The sequence below is a fragment of the Hevea brasiliensis genome, chromosome 1 (genome assembly GCF_030052815.1).
Source record: "Hevea brasiliensis isolate MT/VB/25A 57/8 chromosome 1, ASM3005281v1, whole genome shotgun sequence".
Taxonomy (NCBI): domain Eukaryota; kingdom Viridiplantae; phylum Streptophyta; class Magnoliopsida; order Malpighiales; family Euphorbiaceae; genus Hevea; species Hevea brasiliensis.
Genome location: NC_079493.1, coordinates 25,650,578 through 25,666,756, shown reverse-complemented (window position 1 = coordinate 25,666,756; position 16,179 = coordinate 25,650,578).

Below are 16,179 nucleotides of genomic sequence, written 5' to 3'. Positions count from 1 at the left end.
TAATAAAATATTATTTGGTATAAATAAAATATTATTTTCATTTAAAAATTATTTATTATTTTTAATTAAAATAAAATTTTAAAAAATATATATATAAAGAGCAACAATTGGTTACAGCACCAGGTCATTTATGTATAATGATTTTCTTGTTGGTGTCACGGATCTTGGCAATGTAGAAGAAACAAATAGAGAAGACCAAAGAGCAAAGAACGCGAACTTGCGAGTGTGAGACCGAAGGCTTCAAATCCTAGGCCGCTAAGAAATTGAAAGAGGAATCTAAAAAGGGAAGAAAAAGACCACTAGTGATGGAAAGCCAAGGGCTCCAATTTTGTTTTTCAGTTTTTTATTTTGTTTAAGGTTTTGATCTTCTACTTGAATCTTAATGTTTTGGTTTGGTGTTTTGTTCCTTTGTTTGAATATGGCATTTTGATTTTGGACATGTTTTGTAAGGAGGAAAATAGTCGGAAGGGGAAAAAGTTAAAATAAGTAAAAAAAAAATAAAGTAAAAGATGAATTCCCTCATTTTGTAAAAAAGAAAAGAAAAAAAAAAGAAAAGAATTGTAGAATTATGTGGAAAAGTGGGGAAAATAATTTTAATTTTTTTGTTTTTCTCTTTATTCTTTTTTCCCTCTAATAATTATTTTATAATATAATTTTATTTATTTAAAATACACATATTAGTAAAAATATAAAAAAATTCACTCATCACTTTTCTTTCTATCAAAACATGAAAAATAATTAAATAATTTTCTTTACTTACAAAAAATTTTATAAGAAAAATAATAATTTCCTTTTTCATAAAAATTTTACTTTTCTTATAATTCCAACCACTTTATTTTCCTATAAAACAAATCCTTAATGTTTTTAGGATTTAAGGAGAAGTTTGATCTTCCGACTATTTTGCTAGAATTGGAATTTTGCTTTTTTTTTTTTTTCGATTGAATTGGAATAGAGCTCTTGGAAAGGATGGATAGATGGAAGAATCTGGAGGGAGAGGTTGATCTAGGTTTACTATAATGGTGTGCTGTTCTCCATTTTTTAAAAAAATTTTTTATTTTAATTAAAAATAATAAATGATTTTTAAACTTTAAAAATTAGAGAAATAATATTTGATTATTAAAAAATATAATATTTTATTAGAGCATGACTATTTGAATTGAACTTAATGAAAAATTTGTGGTTTAATTAGGCCAAAAACCACAACTTTGGAAAATATTTCCATTGAGCATGGCTAGCTGATCTTGTTGATGTATAAAAATTTCCATTTTGGAAAATATTTGCCAAGCATTTGTCTCAAACTTCCATTTTGACAGGCAGTTGGGAACATCCATAGGCCCTGCAAAAAGACAGCTCAAAAGAGTAAAAAAAAAAAAAAAAAAAAGAAGGTAGAAGGAGAAGAAGAAGAAGAAGAAGAAAACAATATAACTTCATGCTTTTAAAAAGACAAAACTTAAGATTATATGTTGGTTCAACATGGGCTTGGGAGTTATTTTGTACCAGCAACACAATTTGGATATATTAGAATTATGACTCAAAATTCTAATGGGATTTGGAGAGAGATCTTTTCCTGATTTAAAGAGATATCTTTTATTCCTCAATAGGATAGAGGAATATTTCCTATAATGAGTAGAACTCTTATTTTAGTGTTATTCCTAAGTTGGGACTCCTAATCAGATTATGATTAAGGAAATTAACATTATAAATAGAAGAATAATGAAAAATGTTATTTGGCTTTTGCCCATTGAAGATAGTGGCTTTCAGCTCATAGAGTGAGGCTGTCGCCCATTGTAGAAAGGGCTTTGCTAATTACTATGGATTTGGCTCTGCCCATTAATGAGGGGTTTTTGCCCATTGCAGTGAAGAGAGGTTTCGGCCTAAGGTGGAGAAAGGACATAGAATTCAAGAGGAAAAGATTCTTGTCTATTAGTGAGAGGGTTCTTGCCCATATAATTGAAGGCATCCTTTATGATGTAGTATTGTAACAGTAAATATATTGGATTATGTCTAGAAGAGACTAAGAGGGACTAACTAATATATTTACTATGAGCAGTTTGATGTAGTATTGATTCTCTTGGGTATAATTGGGTTGATGGGTAGTATAGCTATGACCTTGTAATGATGATCTATTATTGTTAATAGTGGAAGATGGCATGCCCGTGGATGTAGCCCTATATTGAGAGGGTGAACCACGTAAATATTGATGTTTTGTATGTTTGCTTTATAGTTTACACGCTTTCGTGATACACAACAAATTGGTATCAGAGCATGGGGATGATCTTGGTGAGTTTGGTTGAAGGTAGAGCTATTTCGACATGTAGAAAATCGCACGTGCAATAATGGTGATAGTGGACAGTTGAATTTAAGGTGGAGCTCTTGATGCAAAATCAAGATGGTTGATGACGTGAAGATTTTTTTTTGAAAAATAAAGCAAGGTACATCCAAGTTGAAGATTGACGAGATTGATGATTTGAAGGGTTCAAGCTCAAGCATTGAGATTTGATTATTTGATGACACCCAAGAATTTAAGGTATGTAATGGTTGATGAATTTTGAGTCAAGGTGGAGATTGTTAGAATTATGATTCAAAATCCTAATGGGATTTGGAGAGAGATCTTTTCCTAATTTGAGTGGGAGAAATATTCCTCAATAGGATAGAGGAATATTTCCTATAATGAGTAGAACTCTTATTTTAGTATTATTCCTAAATTAGGACTCCTAATCAGATAAGGATTGAGGAAATTAACACTATAAATAGGAGAATGATGAAAAAAGATTATTTGGCTTTTGCCCATTGAAGAGAGTGGCTTTCAGCTCATAGAATGAGGCTGTCGCCCATTGTAGAGAGGACTTTACCAATTGCTATGGATTTGGCTCTACTCATTGATGAGGGGCTTTTGCCCATTGCAATGAAAAGAGGCTTCGGCCTAAGGTGGAGAAAAGACATAAAATTCAAGAGGAAGGATTCTTGTCCATTGGTGAGAGGGCTCTTGCCCATATAGTTGAAGGGACCCTTTGTGGTGTAGTATTGTAATAGTAAATATATTGGATTATGTCTAGAGGAGATTGAGAATGATTAACTAATATATTTACTATGAGCAATTTGATGTAGTATTGATTCTCTTAGGTGTAATTGGATTTAAGGGTAGTATAGCTATGAGCTTGTAATGATAATCTATTATTATTGATAGTAGAAGATGGCATGTATGTGGATGTAGCCCTATGTTGAGAGGGTGAACCACGTAAATATTGGTATTTTATGTGTTTGCTTTGTTTATTTATAGTTTACACGCTTCCGTGATACACAACATGATACAAAGAAATACTAATGAGTTTTCTAGATTTTACCCTTCTCTTCCCCAGTATAAATTATCCATTTCTCAATGAAATTTGCCGTATAGAAACTGATGAGACAGATTCCATCTCGTGGCCTGGACCTTTCAACTTTTTGATCAAGTTAGTCCTAGACTTCACTTACAAATTTAAATTAATCCTATTTCAACAATTGTTGGTGTCACAGACTGGCTCCTTTCTATGCAAAAAAAAATAAATAAAAAAAATAAAAAAAATCACAACAATTGGTTACAGCAATAGGTCATTTTTGTATAATGATTTTCTTGTTGACAATGTAGAAGAAACTAATCAAGAAGACCAACAGCTGAGAGCAAAGAACATGAACCTACGAGCATGAAATCGAAGGCTCCAAATCCCAAGCTGCTAAGAAATTGGAAAAGGAATCTATAAAGGGAAGAAAAAGACCACTACTGATGCAAAGCCCAAGAGCTCCAATTTTGTTTTTCAGTTTTTGATTTTGTTTAAGGTTTTGCTCTTCTACTTGAATCTTAATGTTTTGGTTTGGTGTTTTGTTCCTTTGTTTGAATATGACATTTTGATTTAGGGCATGTTTTGTAATAAGGAAAATCAGAAGGAAAATGGTAGGGGAGGGAAAAATCTTAAAATAAATAAAAAAATTAAAAAAAAAATAAAACATTTTGTAATAAAGAAAAAGAAAGAAAAGAATTGTAAAATTATGTGGAAAAGAGTAGAAAATAATTTTAATTTTTTTTATTTTTCTCTTTGTTCTTTTTTCCCTCTAATAATTATGTTATAATATAATTTTATTTATTCAAAATGCACATGTTAGTAAAAATGCAAAAAATTCACTCATCATTTTTCTTTTCGAAAAAAGATAAATCACCTCTTTATTTATAGAAAAATTTATAAGGAAAATAATAATTTCTATTTTCATATAAATTTTACTTTATAATTTCATCCACTTTATTTTCCTTGGCTTTTCTGTCCTACAAAACAAATCCTTAATGTTTTGAGCTTTTGAGGAAAAGTTGAATGTTCCGACTATTTTGCTTGGATTGGAATTGAGCTTTTCCTTTTTTCCCTCTTTTTTTTGAATGAATTGGAACAGAGCCTTTGGAAAGGATACATAAATGAAATAATCTGGAAGGAGAGGTTAATCTACGTTTGCTATAATGGTGTTATTGTTGTTCTCCATTTTTTTTTAATTTTTATTTTAATGAAAAATAATAAATGGTTTTTGAACTTTAAAAAATTAGAGAAATAATATTTAATTATTAAAAAATATAATATTTTATTAGAGCATGGCTAGTTGAATTGAACTTAATGAAAAAGTTGTGGTTTAATTAGGCCAAAAACTTAAATTTGTCATATTGAAACTTTCCCAAAAGGTTGTGATTGCTTTTATAATTGTTAAGAATATATGTTTAATTAAAAATTTTGAGAATTGGAAAGAATCGATTTAGGAAATTCTTAATTGCACATAAGAGGGACTTGATTGTTTCATTACTTGTGCAAATGGAATATTTTCTCTCAAAGGATAATGCCAGATCAGCTTCCTTCCATTCATAAATTTATAGGCTATTTTAGATTCTGTTTGTTTTATGAAAAAATATTTTTTATATTTTCTAATATTTAGAACATTAAAAAGAATTGGCCAATAGAAAATATATTCTTGATTAAAGGAAAACTATGTCATTTTTCATTGTTTAAATTTTGATAATCTTTATTAAAATGTGAAAATACTTATAATACATGAAATAAACACATATCATTAATTTAACATTATAATTAAGTAATGAAAAATATTTTCATAAAAAACATTTTTGTAGAAAATATTTTTCATGAAAAATATTTTTCATATACAAGTTATTTTCCGTGAAACAAACGGAGCCTTAAACTTTTTTCTCATTTAAGCTTTGTAATTGAGACTCAAATTGCAATCCAACTATGTAGTTCACAATTATAAGCATGTAATTATATAGTTGACTAATGAAATAAGTATGGCAGAGATCTTAGGGTTGTATGAATATGGGTTAAAACCCATGTATTTGAATCCATAAGTTAGATTTTTAATTTTTCTTCATTAGTATCAGAGCCCTAATATTTATTTCTTAGTCTTTCACGCGTTTATAACATGCTTCTATGAGTTAGAATAAATTTATACAAGTTTTAGAATTATATGGTTCAAGCTCTAGAATTTTAAATCTGATCAAGAGGCATACTTTAGGCCTTTATATCTTGATTTATATTTCTGTGCAATATTGATACCATTAAAAGTAGAAAAAGAAAAAAAAAAAAAAGTTCTTTCAAATAGTATATTGCATGTTCCATTTTGATTAAACGTGTTTACATATAAATAATGTATAATTTACGTAATATTATTTAAATAATATTAAATTATTGCATTTAAAAATATTGTTTCATTGATTTAATTTTTCAAATGAAAGTACATTTCTTTGTTTTATTTTGCTTGTTATTTATAATTTTTTATAATTATTTGAGATATTAATATAAGTTTATGCTAATAATGATTTATTTTGACATTTTATATATTCTTAATTCATTTTATACATGCCTCTTAATAATTTGTATGATATTGAACTTATATTTTCTAGATTATAATTGGTTAATATGAATTCAAAACATAAAAATATTAACAATTTAAATAATAAGTCATTTAACGAGTTAAGTTAAATGGCACATTTTTATAAGTCATTTTGCCACATGGCGACTTTTGAAGAATCCCTTTTATGTCACATGGCCCACTTTTGTAAACGGACTAGCTAAATGTCAGTACTTTTGCATGTGAATTTTATTAATTTTTAATTTTTAATATTTAAATATTTATTATACTTATATTTATAATTAATATTAATAAATTATAATACAATAAATAAATTTTAATATTATATAAATTTTTAAAAGACACATCCCTAAAATGCATTAAGAATATATAAAATGTTAAAAGAAATATTTATTATTATATACTTACATTAATATCTCAAATAATTAAAAAATATATAAATAAAAAGTGAAATAAAACATAAAAAAAATATACTTCCATTGAAATTTTACATATAATATTATCAATTAATAAATTGTATTATTTTCTAATTTGTATGCTTAAAGTAGATTGAAAAAAATTTTGAGAATTGAATAAGCAATTAAAAATATTTTTTGAGTGCAGTAATATAAAAATTATTTAAAATAATTTTATGTAAATTATACATTAATTATATATAAATAGGTTTAATGTAGGAGATATTTAAGTGGATAATGTTATAATAATTATGCAAAATTCTCTCCAAAAGTGAAGGCATGTTTGGAATGGTAACTATGATATAAAGTTCATATTTATTTGAAATCAATTACAATAATTTATTATTTTTTATAAAAAAAAAGATATTTCATTAATTAAAAATAAAATATAAAAAGTTAAGTATAAATTACATAAAATATTTTTACATAAATGAATTTATAAAAAAAATAATATAATTTTTTTTAATAATGCATGTCCTAAAGGCCTTAAATTTTTAAAAATCAAAATTTTAAAGAAAATAATAATTTAAATAATAAAAATTAAGATAATAATATCAATAATAATGATATATTTGAATATTCACACTAAATACCTGCGCTATGCACAAATTCAATAGAAATCAACTTTTTTAATATATCTAATATAATTTTATTATTTCAAAAATTACTTAATATTTTATTATAATTTGATCATTAATATTTATAGAATGTAACTATGATACTTTCACTTGAATATTTTATTTTTAACATTTATGTATCCGATTTAGATTTTCAATAAAATTGCTTCCCTATCAATTTTGTAATGTATTTTCTATAAAAAGAACAAATTAGTCAATATATATAATTTAAATATATCATCATTCGTAAAAATAAACAAAAAAATAAATAATCCTAAAATATTTAAATTTAATTGAATAAATATATCTATATATTTGTAAATTTTAGCTATAATTACAATGTTAAGTTAAATTATTTTTATTTTAAATGATAAAAACAATTATGATAATTAAATGATAATGAATATTATGACAAAAAAGTTAAGTTTTGAGAATTGAGATAATAATTTTTAAAAGAAACAATAAAACTAACACGATAAATTAAAAGAAAACTTGAGAGTACTTAGTTGAAAAAACAATGCTTGGTAAGATAAAAAAATTCAATATCAAATTTAATTTCATCAATAAATAATTTTAATTAAAAATATTACACTTGGCCATTAAAATTAGCAGTTTTGAAAACATATGTTGTTGAATGCTGTAAGTCTTCCATTGGCATATGTTCATTCAATGGCCCTGACAATCCGTTGGCTAATTTTCTTTAAATTAATGGCATCAATTAATATTTATTATTATTATTATTATTATTATTATTATTAATGGTGATATATAGCAAATAATATTTTTATATAAATAAATTTATGAAAAAAATAATATAAAAAATTTTAAATAATACATTTAATTATAAATGTTTTAATTTTTAAAAAATTAAATTTAAAAAAAAATTTAAATCATTAAAAAATAAGGTAATGATGTCAATAATAATAATTAAAATAAATAAATAATTAGCATAAAAGAGAGTTGTATACTATATTTTTTTTTTTTTTTTTTTTTTATGGATGATAACATGTAATAAATTTTTTAAGGAAAATTCTTATGACCATTTGTTTTGCTGTGCATTCTTTATAGAATGAGATTTGGGCTGTATCTTTAATTAGTTGGCAATGATATCCATTTTCCTTGGACCCAGCCCAAGCATAGGAAGGTCCATATATTTTTCAATCCCGTTTGAAATTGCTTACTTATGATTTTATGGGGTGCGGCTCAAACCCAAACAAGCCTCATAACTGAGGGTCAACTTAATATTTCAACTCATTGTTTGGGTTTTACACAGTGAATAAGAATTTAATTCGAAAATTAAATTAATAAAATTTTCTTTTAAATTAATTTTAACTTAAAAAGAATTGCAATTCATAAATTAATGAAGAACTTTTTGTAGAGTGGCACGATTAAAACCCGAACTCACGTTTTAAAATGACTCAAATTTTAATAAGTTATCACGAAAATCATGCTCATACAAATTATAAAAAATATAAAATTTAATGTGACTCGGCGTAAGTTTAATCTATCAAATAAATTCATTCTAAAAGATAAAATAATTATAACCACTAATTATTTTTTCCACCCCTTACATGTCACTCAATTAAAACTCATGAAATTCAATAAATTTCTCCACTTCGTGAGATCTTCATAATATAATGGCTAATTAACTACTTATATATATAGATCGCTAAAATTTAATTTTTTTGGAACTTTATATTAAATTTCATTGTTTAAATTCTGCTTAACTTCTTATTTTATTTCTTTTTAAATTAAATTTTGTACTTTCTAATTTCAATTGGACTGAACTCTAACATAAATGAATGTGCAAGAAAAGTTGAAGATTCTGCTAAATACAATAGGATATTTGGCAATTGAAATTAAATTATCAAAATAAAAAGTTGTGGATAAAATTAAAAATGCACCAACACGTTTGGATGTCTTGCATGATACTATTGTTTTTTATTGATCAATGAAGGTATAAGTGTTCTGAGGTATGTATTCACCAATGGAATCGGTGACATAGTCTATACAATTGAATGCAAGGTCTCCCTTCATTTACTGTATAGCTAATCATTGATTTGCACATTGAATTTTTATTTAACTAAAATTAAGTGAATTTCAATTAATTAAATTATTTATTTTGATAAAAAAATTAATTATTATATTAATTTATAGAGTAATATGTATTGATTTAATAGTAATATGTGAAAGTAGATTTTTGACAAGTTTTGCAAAAGTAACTGATTAAAATTTGCATTTGGTTGAGATTAGCAATTAAAATTGCACATCTGAAATTAGTTAGCTAATTTTTATTCTAATAAAATTAGACACTAGCAAGCCAAAATCGATTTTATTTATCTAGCACTTTAAGCATTTGGATTTTTGATGACTTTCAAAAACCTTAAGAGAAAGGTGAAAATATTTAAAAATTTCTTATCTAGGTCTGATCCATCATGGATTCAGAATATAAACATGTGGGATCAACTTATTTAATAGGTGGGTTTCACTATATATATTGTATCTTGATTCCATAGTAAATTAGATTTAGATAAAAAGAATTCTTCAAAGAAAGGATTTGGTAGTTCAAATTTAGCAAAATTTCTTTCTTTATCATTTAAATTAAGCCTATTAAAATAAACACCAAGAATCTATCTTGCGTCTTCCTTTGACTTTCATTGATCCTATTGATCATCTTGTGCTGGAAAACTCTTTAAAACCTAGCAAAATTTGTATGCCTCCTCTATCAAAGTTTTTCAAAGCAAAATTTACAAAGTAACTACCATATACTTTGCATAAAATGTTAAATAAATGATATTTGGTTTTACTATTATCAAAATCAAGCTATTTACACTATGGGTTAACATCTACATTAAGGTTGAGACATCCCAATCCCCATTTTGACATCAAGACATTCTTCCTTATGAAAACTCGAAACCAGAAATTCCTGTGTGCACACATTTAATTTTGTAGTTGTGCGTGTGGGGTAAACTATTTGATTTTTGAGATAAGAAATGAATGAACATCAGATTTAGAAATTAAGAAGAAAAAAATAAAAGAAGGTGAGTGGAAACACCATATTCGCTTTCTAGGAAGGAACACATGGCTCTAGTCTATGGGAAGAAATCATTTAGTCGTCAAAGTAAATGCAAAACAGTACAAGTCAAGTGAAGGAAATTATTAGGTGGAGATAAAAGCAAAAAAACAAGAAATCATTATTATTTCGTTGAAAGTACGTTTTGAATGGTCTCTATCTAATCTTTTCCTCTTTATGGTCGACATTAATTAATCTATTGTATTTACGTGGATGTGCACGTAATTAAGTTTTCATTTTTATTTTATTCAACTAATTATAATTCTTCTTTATCAAATTACCGACTTAATTATATTAAATTCTTTTCACCCTATTTGAAAATTCTCAAGATTGAAATATTAAATGCATAACAGTACAAAGTCGTGTGAATGAAATTATAATTTGGATATAGAGCAAAACAATCAGAAAAGTATTTTTTTTTCAATAGTCTCTCTCTAATTATTAATTTGGGGGGTGGGTGGGGGGGTGTTGGTCACCTTTTACTTTTCTTAAGGACCCTTTACCCTTTATTAGTTTGTCTTTGGGTGTGCTCACTACTAACTTGCCACGACAATACAGAGCACCATCAATTGCAATTTGCGCATTGTATAGTGGCAAACGGGTAATTCTTTGTACTTTAATCATATTGATACGGCGATTTGAAGACAAAGATCTGAAGAATATATTAATTTCATTTTTACGAAAGTTGAGATACATCATATGATATTTAAAATGTGTTATGCGATATTTTAAAAGTTCAAGATATCACGAGAGTGTTTTTAATAAAGTTCAAAGTGAATTTATATATTCAGTTATTTAAAAAAAAAAAATTTAAATTGAATTTTTTAAATTAATTTAAATTTAAATATATTTAGAGATTGAAAAACACGTCAAATTCTTCAAATATTTGAAACTTACTTTTAAAAAAAATCTAAATTCAATTAGTTTTAAATTATAAATTAATTTAAATTATTTTAGCTCAAATATATTAATGGGTTTCATTTCTGAATTGATCAATTACTAATTAGATCACATTTTAGAAAAGCTAATTTTTATGTTTTAATATTGACTTGGCAGTTAGCAATGACACTAATTTTTTCTTTAATTTTTGTTTTATTTTTAATATTAGCTATTGGATTGTAAGCTTGACTTATCCAATGTAGTCTAATATGAGAAGTTGTCATATTAATTATTAATTTATTTTGATTGTACGTTTATTTTAGTCTTATTTAAATTTAATATTTTATTTTGATTGTAATTTGGTGAGCATCAGCGAGATACATTTTAGCGATGCTAAATAAGCTATTTCAAATTTTTATAATAGAGTTGGCTGTTGACAACGATACTATTATTATACTATTTTTTTTAACTATAATATTTTTTTATATATAAGTAACAAGTAATGAATTATTATGTTGTGTATAGGATCAAATGGTTTTATAGGATCAAATTTTTCAGGGCTTCAATAAAGTATCCTCATCATAAAAAAATAGAACTCACAGGCTAACATGTCGACAGCAGTGGTGGTAATGTGTTTGATAACTTTCTGCAAGTAATGAGAAAGAACATTATACACCCAACTAATTAGAAATCAAGAAATTGTATTTTGTAGTGGAACTCATCATGCTTTGTAGTAGTGTTCACAATTATTTTAATGATATGTTAGTTATTTATTGGATGAGTGTATACACCCTAAATGAAATTTAAAGCATTAAAGTGGACCAGCTTGGAAGTGATGGGTGATGACTGATGTCAAGCGGATAAGACTTTTCTACAATCAGTTTATTCATCTAATTAATTTATAGAAGAAACCCCTCAAGGGTAATTAAGAAAAATTTTGACTTGGGGAGGCAATAGCCCTTGTTGGCCCCTTATCTCTACCAATGTGTTTTGCTATTGTTAAAATTACTATTTAATTCTTATATTTTAATAAAATTAATTATTTAGTTTTTTATTTTAAAAAAATATATTATTTCATCCCTTTATTATTTTAATCCGTAAACTATTTAGTCCTTACTATTATTTTAAAGCAAATTTTTTTTCCTAATTCAACTTCATAATTTTAAATCTATCAAGTTTTTATAATTTATATAATGTAACTATATATTATCTCTCCTTTACCTAATTTGGTTAACATAAAAGTTACTTTAAAATAATAGAAAGGACTAAATAGTTCACAAACTAAAATATAGGAAATTAAATAATATATGTTTCAAAATGAAAGGATTAAATAGTTAATTTTATTAGAATACAAAAGTTAAATAATAATTTTGCCTTTAGTATTGTATTTACATGTGTAAGTAATTAATTTTTCAATTTTCTTTTATTGAACTAATTATAATTTTTTTATCAAATTGCTGACTTAATTAAATTCTTTTCATTCGATTTGGAAATTCTCAAGATTGAAATATTAGATTTCATTGGGATTTATTTTCATTAGAGTTATTATCGCTATCTACATTAATCAATTGGGATTGAAATATGAGATAATCAGAAATTTCAATTCCAAACTTAATGTGGAAAGCAAATGAGGCTCTTAGAGTGTGGGGTTCAACCAAAGAAAAATTGAATGCAATGTCTTCTACGGTGCTCATTCCAGTTTGTTTCTCTTTTCTACGCCAATAGTCCCAATCCTACACTATCCTACCGTGTATAATCAGACCAATCATATAAACTGTATATATATCTTTGAATTTCATTTGGAATTCATATCTACCTAGAAAATGATCAAAAAATCATACATGTCTAGCTCACAGAAAATAATTGCAAGTTAAAATTAAATTGTTTCATTCAGAAATTTCAGTTTCCAAATTTAATGTGGTAGGCAACGAAAGAAAAAGAAATTGACTGAAAACACCATGCTTGCCTTCTAGGAAGGAACGTGTAGGTCTATTTAGTCAACAAAACAAATGCAAAATAGTAAGAAATTTCAACCATAGGAATTATATTTAACCAAAACTTTTCCCTTTAGTTTCTACTCTTCCTTCTACGAAAACTTAATGCAATTTCTTCCACGCTGCTCGTTCCAGCTTAATTGCTTCTTCTTTGATACGCATGCAAATAGTACCAATCCTATCCTTCCCTACCATATTGTAATTCTTAGTCACAATCTAGACCATAAGATTATTATATTTTTAAAATTGTATAAATTAGACCGACCATCGATGAATTTGGGGGTTCAATTAAAATATGTGATTTCTATGAACAAAAATAAATGCAAGTTGACAAGGGAATATTTTTAAAATGAAATTGAGTTATTATGCTGTCAATTCAAAAATATAATGAATATTTTTGAACTTAAAATATATTAATGGCTTAAAATTAAATAAAAAAATCCAATTTAACTCAAATCTATTTTTTTACATAATCATAAAAAGTAAATTCAATTAAAATTTTAGATTAAATAAAATAAATGACATGATTCTAAGTTATGAAAAAAAAAACTTTTTTATAATCTGAGTATGATGAAATTTAATAATAGCAATGAGATTATAAGAAGAAAGGCTCATCTTTGTTTTGCTGCTTATCTCTCAAACGATTTGCATTACTACGGAAACAAATCACTATTACTATTAGGTCTTTCACTATTAGATTAAACTCATTAATTCATTTAATGTTAGTTATTAGTAAACTAAAATCAATAAGCTTAATTACTAAAACACAAAATCTTTTGAGGGCGTTTGGTTATATAATTGCAAGTTTAGAGTATTTGGTTATTAAAATTATAAGTTTGGCTGATAAAATTTAAATTTTTCTAAATTAAATTTTAGCTTTAATTATAATTGCACTCAATCTCAAAAATTTCAAAATTGTAAAGTTTGGCTATAATTACAAATTATTATAAACATTTGGCTTGCACGTCCAATTGAAAATTTTATTTTATAAATTAGATACAGCTACACTTAAATGTTAGGGTATTAAAATCAAAACTAAAACGTTAAGATAAAATTAAAAATTGATGAGAAATTTTTTTTTTTTTCCAATTGATCTTAATATTATGTCTTTCGAAAAATGGAAGACATGCATGATTGTGAACGGTGAGAATCAAGTAGTTATTTAAAAGTCATATATGAAATTGTTAATTAAATGAAGTTGAAAAATATAAATAAAATAAGGTTTATTAATAAAATATATAGTTGAACTTTAAATCAATTCTTTAAGTTAAATATATATATATATATATATATATATATATATATATATATATATATATATATATATATATATATATATATGTTAAACATCTTTAAGTTACATATAGTTCTTTTGAGAGAATCAACCCAATTTTTTTTCTCATGAATCTGTGGTTTAATTGTTGTCAAATTGCTAATGACAATAATGTATATGTTACGATTCCATATTATGGGCAATAGTCCATTTCTCTTGAATTATATTTCTTTCTCTTTATCATATATTAAAGTCAAATAATTTCTCTTATAATATTTTACTTATAATATTAATACCTTTAATCATAATATCAATAAAAATAGTAGAAACACTAAAATAAGAGTTTTAAATTATATAATTATCAATTTAATTAAAAAAATTCCTATTAAATATAAAAAATATTTTTTTAAATCAAATAAAATTTGTGAGTCGTATTCCAATAATATATGAGTAACAAGTAATGAATTATTAGTTGAATTATCGTGTTGGAAAAACTGAAAATAATTTTATAGGATCAAAATTTTCAGGACTTCAACAACGTATCCTCATCATAAAACAATAGAACTCACAGGCTAACACGTCGACAGCAGTGGCGGTAATGTGTTTGATAACTTTGTGCAAGTGATGAGGGAGACTATAAATTGAAGGAAAACCCTTAGTTGCATCAAGGCGTACAAACTATTATACACTCAACTAATTAGAAGTCAAGAAATTGTATTTTGTAGTGGAACCCACCATGTTTTTTAGCAGAATTCACCATTATCTTAATGTTATGTCAGTTATTCATTGGATGGGTGTATACACCCTAATAAAGTTAAAAAGTTCCCTAAATTGAATTTAAAACATTAAAGTGGACAGGTTTGCAAGTAACGGGTGATGACTAATGTCGAGCAGAGAAGACTTCTCTACTTTTGGCTTCTCTATTTTTGGTTTATACAACTAATTAATTTATAAAAGAAAATCCTAAGCGCAATTAAGAAAAATTTTAACTTAGAAAATTACTATTTAGTTCTTATATTTTAATAAAATTAACTATATAATCCTTTATTTTGAAAAAAATATTGTTTCATCCTTTTATTATATTAATCAGTGAACTGTTTAGTCTCTACTATTATTTTAAAGCAAATTTTTTCCTAATTGAACTATTCAGGCTCTATAATTTGAATAATATAACTATCCTCATAATTTTAAATCTATCAAGTTCCTATAATTTGTATAATACAACTATATATTTTCTCTCCTTTACTTAATTTGATTAACATAAAAGTTAGTTTAAAATAACAGAAAGGACTAATAGACTAAAATAATATATTTTTTAGGAGATTAAATATATTTTTTAAAATAAAATGACTAAATAATTAATTTTATTGTATTTACATGTGCAAGTAATTAAGTTTTCATTTTTCTTTTATTGAACTAATTATAATTTATTTATCCAATTACTGACTTAATTAAATTCTTTTCATCGTATTTGGAAATTCTCAATATTGAAATATTAGATTCATTGGGATTTATTTTCATTAGAGTTATTATCCTTGTCTACATTAAATAATTGGGATTGAAATGTGAGATAATCAGAAATTTCAATTCCAAACTTAATGTGGAAGGCAAATGGGGTTCTTAGTGTGAGTATTTATTTCTTTTGAATTACTCGCCATTCCTATCAGCAATCTTATTTTTATAACTTTTGCTTCTTAATTAGCTTATTTAGCTAGTCAAGTGAGCACAAAATATTTTTCTTTTAATTTTGTAATACTATAAAAAAAATTTGGATTATAAAATCATATAATTTTCTTTTTTAAAGAAATTCAAATTATTATAAAAAAATTAATTTTTATTAATAAAAAATATATTAATAATTTATTTTGAAGGAAATGACAAAAATAGGCTATTTATATGATTTTTCCACCTTCATTTCCTAACCCCATCCTGAGTGATCTCTCAAGAATTTCTCTTCAATTTCCTAATTCCACCCTAGGACGTATACAGCAGT